Raw genomic sequence first — 7,834 nt, forward strand, 5'->3', positions numbered from 1 at the left:
TGTTGCTTTTGATGTCTTATCTTAACCCGGAGCGGACTGAGAGGGTGGTCTTTAATGCTCCTGCCATGGTCTGTGCTAGCCTTGCTTTGATGGCTACTTCTACCACTCGGTACTTGAGTTGTGGTGCTCTGGCCACCCGATTAGCTGAAAAGCTAGCCTCCTTGGAGGCTTATTATGAGTACGTTCCCCTATTTACACCGGTGCCTACCATGGACAGAGACTACTACCTCGACCTGAAATGGTTGAGAACCTTGGAGGATGGTAGCCTAGCATAGAGGGTGTGGGGTATGAGCTGGATGAGGATACCGGCTCCTGAGCACCTTCCACCGAGTGAGCCTTTGGACGCGGTTAATTCTAATGAGGAGGACGAGGATGCACCTCGACAGTTACAGACATACCTCATTGACGACACGATCCTTCGGGTGATGCCTGAGCCGAAGAAGGGGGAGAACGTGAGAGTGGCGGAGGATAGGCCCAGGTTGCGGAGAGGACCTCGTCGTGTGAGGGAGAGGACAGCTGAGACCAGACCACAACCAGCAGCACCAGAGCAGCACCCTTTTCCTTGTTACCCCTACCTCGATACCCCAGAGACACGTTCGAGCTACTTGGCAGAGAGAGTGTCATCTACTTTGACACTCTGGAACATGCATGAGATGGCGTATGCTCAGGGTATTGGGACCGAGGGACCACATCCAGTGTGGTGGAGCGGAGTTGGGGACTATAGTGGGGTTTTCCACTCCTACGGAGTGGACATGGCGGCATGGGGGACACCTCAGTCCTTTGCCTTTGGTGGTTTGACCCCATGGTATGAGAGTCCAGGCGCTGGAGCAGGGGTCGATGCGGGTCTTGGGTCATCAGGAGCAGGCACCTCGGGAGGGGATGGTGGTGGAGATGAGATGATGGACGAGCAGCAGCAGCAGCAGCAGGAGTGATACTCCTTTCTTTCTCTTTGTTTATGGTTGACTGTATTGGATGGTAGTAGGTATTTTAGTTAGTACTTTTTACATTTGGTTTGTATGGATGGCCATAAGGCCGTAATTGCTTGGTTTAAACTTGTTGCAGGATTTTGAGGAGTCGGGTTGTCATCCCGACTCGCGTTTATCTGACATCTTATATATATATATATATATATATATATATATATATATATATATATATTGTTATGACGGGAATATCTCCAAGGTTTTGACCTATGGCCACTCGATAGAGTGCCCCTCACTCGGTCGAGTAGCTGCAGATGTGACGAGGAGGGAGTATTCTGATCTCAGGCTACTCGATCGAGTAGCCAAGACACTCGATCGAGTAGCGGGCACTCGATCGAGTACCCTATATACTTGATCGAGTAGCACTGTTACAGGAACTTTTCGTTAATTAAAATTGTTTTAATGATTATATCATTATAAGTTTTGAGGTTTAATATGGTTGTTTATGATTAGTAACATGTTTGAACCGTTAATTTCATATGTTGGGAGTCGTGTTTGTGTTTTGGATGCGTATTCGTAACGAACAATGCAAGTAGTAATTGGTTCTTATTGCATTCATTTTAGATCCGTAATGTCTACTAATTATATTTCACCGGAGTTGTGTCATTCCATATACATATACAAATGATATATACATGCATTCGTGACTGTGGCAAATTATTCGAATATAGTTGCATATGCTTTTATGAATTAATGGTTGTATGATTAGTGAGTAATGGCAATAACGAATCATATGGGCTGGGCACATGTCAAGAGATAAGTTTTAAGTAATATGTGTAGTAATTCAGTGTTGAACTTCGGGAACGAAGTTCCTTTTTAGAGGGGAAGAGTAATGTCGCAAAATAAAAAGGCCGATATTGCAATCTTTTGTTGTTTGTTTATAATGTTTTCTATTATTTCGGTTACATTTCTTGTATGAAACTATAATTGTTTTCACTTGTTCGTGAGTAATTGTATGTTGAAGTAAAAGTTGATAGGGCGCTTTAAAAGACGGTCATAAAGAGATAGTTATGATGTCATGTGTTGGAATAGAATCGTATCGTTGAGTAACATAGTGGTGTTAATGTGACATGTTTCGTGTTAATGGTTGTTATTAGTGAAAGTGTTATCTCATAGTGCGTGGCTAAGAGTTGTGAGCAGCAGTGTAGTCGTTGGTTGTGTTGGTCCATGTTGTGAGGTTGGTATTTCAAGTGGTAGCTTGTAGAAGTCGATCTATATGGAGCGCTAGACAGTTGATGATGATGACATGAAGGATAGTGTTTCCGGGGAGTAGTGACCTATGTAGGAAGAGTAGTGGTGTCGTTTTGTTTCCGTATCTTGTGCTTTGGGATAGGTGAGTTGAACTTCGGGGACGAAGTTCTTTTTAAGGGGGGAAGACTGTAATACCCGCCCTTTTAGAGACCCGTTGACCAGCATTGACCGACCTTGGGAGCAGTAATAATCCTTAGAAGTGCGTACCAAAGTTATCCTGTGTTTTGAGTTATGGGTGGTACTCGATAGAGTAGAGGCTACTCGATCGAGTAGCTAGGATACTCGATCGAGTTAGGGCCACTCGATCGAGTAAGTGGGTTACTCGATCGAGTAGCGTCTTTTCAGCGAGGGTTTATAATCGTGTTTTGTTAAAACCGCAAATTATTTCCGCCTCATTTCTTCAGATCTTTAGGTCGCCTCTTTCCCTTCCCTTCACCATATACCTTCCATGGGAGCCTTTGAAGGTCCTTGTGCCTTAGGAGTACATAGCTTGAGTCGGGTAGCGGTCCTTTGCCAGGTTTCCTCATGTAGGTATGTCGTCATCATCATCCATATCTTTGTCTTTTCAGTTAGGGTTAGTTTGGTAGTGATAGATGATTATGTTGTGTATATAGGTGTTTCTTGATTGCTGGATATTGCGTGTATAGGCTTGGATTCGTTGCAGTCGCTTAAAGGTAGGTTCGCCTACCAATTTCTATGAATGGTCTAGTGTGTCGGTCGTTGTGTCGTGGTTGTTGCGTTGTGTTGTGTTTGTGTGGCAGAGTATATGCGGTAATCGGTTGGTGTATACAGTTTATTGGTTGTTGTTGTATTGCAGCTGTCTGTGATTGATTGTCTCTGGTTCTCGAGGTGCGTCCTCGGCTGAGTGGAGTCAATTGCGGGAGTGGCTTCACGCCCTATTTTCGCCCTCCGTGGAACCCGCTACGGGAGGGGATGTGCACATTAATGGGACAGGGTTATCGCTCGGTATGATGAGCGGGGCTAAGGTGGGAACGACTGCGGTCCCTCACTGGCAGGGCTGGTCCAGTGGACATTCGGTGACGGAGATTGATTGGAGTGGGTATGATTGTTTGTGACTGGTTGTGTTTTGTTTTATGTTGACGGTTGATGTGGGTTAATGTTGTATGTTATTCTCAGTACTGACCTTGTGTGGTTGTTTGGTTTGTTTATATGTCTGCCGTGATCCCTTATGGTGAGCAGTCAGTCTTAGCAGGTGTTGATGTGGTTGATAGCGGGAGTCCTGGCGGGGATGAGTCGTCATGAGTTCTGATAGAGACAGTGCGTAGCTGACGAGTTGTATCTTTATTTTGTTAGACGGTTGTAACACTTGTAAATTTAACTATAACTGTTCTTTTATCGACTTTTGATGATTACTTACCTCGGGCAACCGAGATGGTAACGCCCTTATATGATAAGGAAGGTCTAGTTAAGGCTCTTCGGTATATGGGGGTGTTACACTTTTCCTATATCATTCTCTCTTCTTTTCCTTTGTTAAATGTTGCGGGTGCACTACGAAGGATCGGTTAGCCTAGGCATTTGCCATCCCCACACTTGATCAAACACTACACATTAAAACACGTTAAAATACCTCCCTCACTTACTCTCTTGTCAAAAATCTTGATCAAAGCACAAAAATGCAAATCCAAAAATGACAAAGATGCAATAAAGGAAATAAAATGCTAGTTAAGAGGGTTAGAATATTTACAAATGGTGGTTTAGGGAGACCTCCACCAAACTCTCATTATAGGATGAGATGTCAAGGGAGCAAAGCCAAGGTGTTGTTGATGTTGCTCAACACCTTGTAGAAGTAGTCGAAGGCCAATGGTGGTGACCCGAGTCAAGATGATGACAAGGATCAACAAAGACTTGGTCTAAGGTCATAGAATTTCCAATATAAGGATTGACTAATCCTTCAAATTCGTCATCCCATAGACCACAAACTTCACTAGCTTGTTCCCCAATGGTTTCATGAGTTGACAAGAGCAACTCTTCTTTCTTGTTGTCATGGCCAATGAGGCCTTCTTCATTGCTTGTCATGATGGGTGAGCTATTCAAGATCTCATTATTGTTGAAAATTACATGCTCTCCGAATAGAGCCACTTGAAGGTCATCCACTTTCTCCCTCCATATGGGTGGTGTTACTTTACCCGTAGCTTGATCTTTGCATAGATATGCTAACTTCTTTCTATCACATTTTCGGCTATAGTGATCGACCATGGCTCATGTAGTCGGGGAGCTCTCATTGTTTTGTCAAGGTTAACAGTGATTGTCTCATCCCCCACTTCAATTGTGAGCTCTACATGTTTCACATCAATTACCGCTCATGCGGTATGCAAGAAAGGTCTTCCTAAAATTATAGGAATGTTGGAATCCTCCTCCATGTCTACAATGACAAAGTCTACCGGGATGAAGAACTTGCCAATTCTCACGGGCACATCCTCCCATACCCCTAAAGGTATCTTTGTTGATCAATTCGCCATTTGAAGAGTAATGTTGGTGCATTTGAGCTCTCCCATTCCTAGCCTCTTACACACCGAGTATGGCATGACACTTACACTTGCTCTAAAATCACATAATGCTTTGTTGATTGTAGTGTCGCCAATGGTGCATGGAATAGAAAAACATCCCGGATCTTTGAGTTTTGGAGGGGAACTTCCTTGAAGAATAGCACTACTCAATTTGGTAAAGGCAATAGTCTCCAACTTTCGGATGGATTTCTTGTTGGTAAGAATATCTTTCTTATACTTTGCATAGGCTGGAACATGATTGATCAATTCCGTGAATGGGATTGAGACTTCTAAGTTCTTCACAATTTCCATGAATTTTCCAAGTTGCTCATCAAATTTAGGCTTAGCTTGACGAATTGGGAATGAAAGTCTAATCATAATAGGCTCTTTTTCCTTAGCCTTCTCTTCATTCTTGTTCTTTGAAACTTCATTGGTGGAAGGATCTACCTCCTTAGAGTTCTCCACAACAGTTTGCTTGTCATTAGCATCCACAATATCTTCATCAATTGGCCTCTTTGGCCCTTCATATCTGTATCACTCCTCAAATTGATGGCACTAACCGTCTCATGTCTTGGGGGATTACTTTGAGGTGGTCATTGCCCCTTTTGTCTTTGAGAGCTAGAAAATGCTAATTGAGTCATTTGAGTTTCTAGTATTTTGGTGTGGGCAAGTATGTTGTTGATGGTGATTTCTTTGACTTGGCTATCTTTTTGCATTTGGGTGAAGAATTCTTGTTGGTTCTTTTGCATTTGGAGCACCGCCTTTTGAACATCAAAGCTTTAGTCATTGGATTGGTTGTAGGAAGGTTGATTTTGATAACCTTGGCTTTGGTTGAAAAAGGGTCTTTGAGCTTGATTTCTCATTGGAGGTGGGGTGTATGTTGGTTGGGGGTTTTGGACATTTTGGCTCTTGTATGAATGATTTGGATGGAATTTGGTATTCTCATTATAGTAGTTAAAATAAGGGGTGCGACTCTTGTATGCTTGGAAAGCATTCACTTGTTCATTTGTTCCCCTACATTCACTTTGCTCATGTCCTAAAGTTCCACAACTTTCACATACTCCACTTGGAATTGAGGATGATGCCACCATAGCATTGACATTTTGTTTGGGTGATTTGGAAGCTTTATCAAGCTTAGCCATGACCTTCTCAAACTTCAAATTGATGGTGTCGAGATGGCACTTAGTTGAGCACCCAATTGTGTGATGGAATCTACCTCATGCCTTCCTCCTCTAGTGGCCTTTCGAGGCCTACTATATTGGAAATTATGAACCGCCATCTCTTCGATTTTGGCCCATGTTTGATTGTCATCAACTTCGGTAAACATCCCATTGGATCCCATATTGAGAATATTGCGGGAATCTTCATATAAACCGTTCCAAAATTGTTGCACAAGGAACCACTCACTAAGCCCATGGTGTGGACAAGAACGACAAGTGTCCTTAAATCTCTCTCATGCTTCATATAATGATTCTTCATCCCTTTGCTTGAACCCAATGATTTGGGCTCTCAACTAGTCTTCTCCGGAGGATAGAATTTCTTGTAGAAGGCAAGTGCTAACTTCTTCCATGAATCAATACCAAGGGTAGCCTTGTCTAGGCTCTTCAACCATTGCTTTGCGGTACCGATCAAAGAAAAAGGAAAAAATACCCATCGGATTTGGTCTTGAGTAACTCCGGTTTGAGAAATTGAATCACAATAGTCACAAAAAGTCTCCATATGTGAACGAGGGTCTTCACTAGGCATCCCTCCAAATTGACTTCTCTCAACTAATTGTATGAATGCGTATTTGGTAATGAAATTATCGGTTAAATGTGGTGGTGTAGGAGTACCATTTGGTAGGTTCTCCTCGCTTGGTACGGAATATGATGAAAATTTAGACATTGTGGCTTGATTTTGTGGTTGGTTTTGAATTGGGTTATCATATCCTTCTCTTGGAAAAGGGTTGACAAACTCAATGTTATTTGGTTGTATATCCACAATCTCACCAATACCTACAACTCTTGAATTACTTCTAGCACCTCTTTTATTGTTGGTTAAGGTCCTTTCAATCTCGAAATCAATAGGTAACAAATTACCTTGTGATCTCCTAGTCATGCAAAATATCAAACAACTCGGAAACAATTAGAACAACCTTGAGGAGATTGACTTCCTCAAGGTAAAGAAAGACACAACTAAAAACAATTAACGAAAATCAAATCAATTGAACACCGTCCCCGGCAACGGCGCCATTTTTGGTGTGACTAGAACTCGTCGTCAAAGCTATCAACCAAAATAATATTTATAATTTCACAAACTACTCTTAGTAAAGAGGTAAGTAAAGGTCGGATCCCAGGGGACGGGCATTGATGTAGGATTTTCAATTGCAAGTAGCTATGTCTAAGGGTGTCACAATTGGGGTTGAGATGAGGTGTATTCTAAACTAATCAAGAAGATGAATATAAATTAATGAAAACAAAGTAAAACGGGTAAAAGGGGTTTGTAAGCAAATGATTAAAAGCACTAGGGTGTCATGGGTTCATAGGGGATTCATGGGAGTAGATTATACAAACATGTTCTCAATTAGATGCAAGCACTTATTGTTTTGATGGGATCGAGTTAGTGTATATCTTACAATCCTTAGAAAGATTTAGGTCCCGGAGCCGAGTCTGTAATACTCCTTATTTATGAGTCTTGGGGTACTCTATCGAGTAGGCCTTACTCTGTCGAGTAAGGGAGTTTTGCAAAATAAAATAGTTTCTGACCTGTTGGGTACTCGATCGAGTAGGGGGTACTCGATCGAGTACCTGGGCTACTCGATCGAGTAGCCGGTTTACGGAGGTTGTTTTCTCGGGTTTTGTTAATTATGTGATTAAGGTATATAATCTTCTCGTCATTCATTCTAATTACTTTTCTAAAACCTAAATCACTGTGAGAAGAGAAAGCAAACTACGTTCATCACCTTAATCGCATTGTTAACAAATCCCGGAGCTTGGAAGGTCGGATTTCACTTGTCTTTACACCGTTGTAATCCTTGCGTCGAGGGTAAGACCTTTATACCGTTTTTATTGTATTTCGTCAAAGTTAGTTAAACCCTAATATTGGGAATTTGGA

General features: G+C 42.1%; 1 pseudogene; it reads left to right on the plus strand.

Annotated features, from left to right (window-relative positions):
* Positions 1–6,150: 6,150 nt before the first annotated feature.
* Positions 6,151–6,249, plus strand: LOC141593324 (small nucleolar RNA R71; annotated as a pseudogene).
* Positions 6,250–7,834: the final 1,585 nt, after the last annotated feature.

This window comes from Silene latifolia, chromosome 7, assembly GCF_048544455.1.
Source record: "Silene latifolia isolate original U9 population chromosome 7, ASM4854445v1, whole genome shotgun sequence".
NCBI lineage: Eukaryota > Viridiplantae > Streptophyta > Magnoliopsida > Caryophyllales > Caryophyllaceae > Silene > Silene latifolia.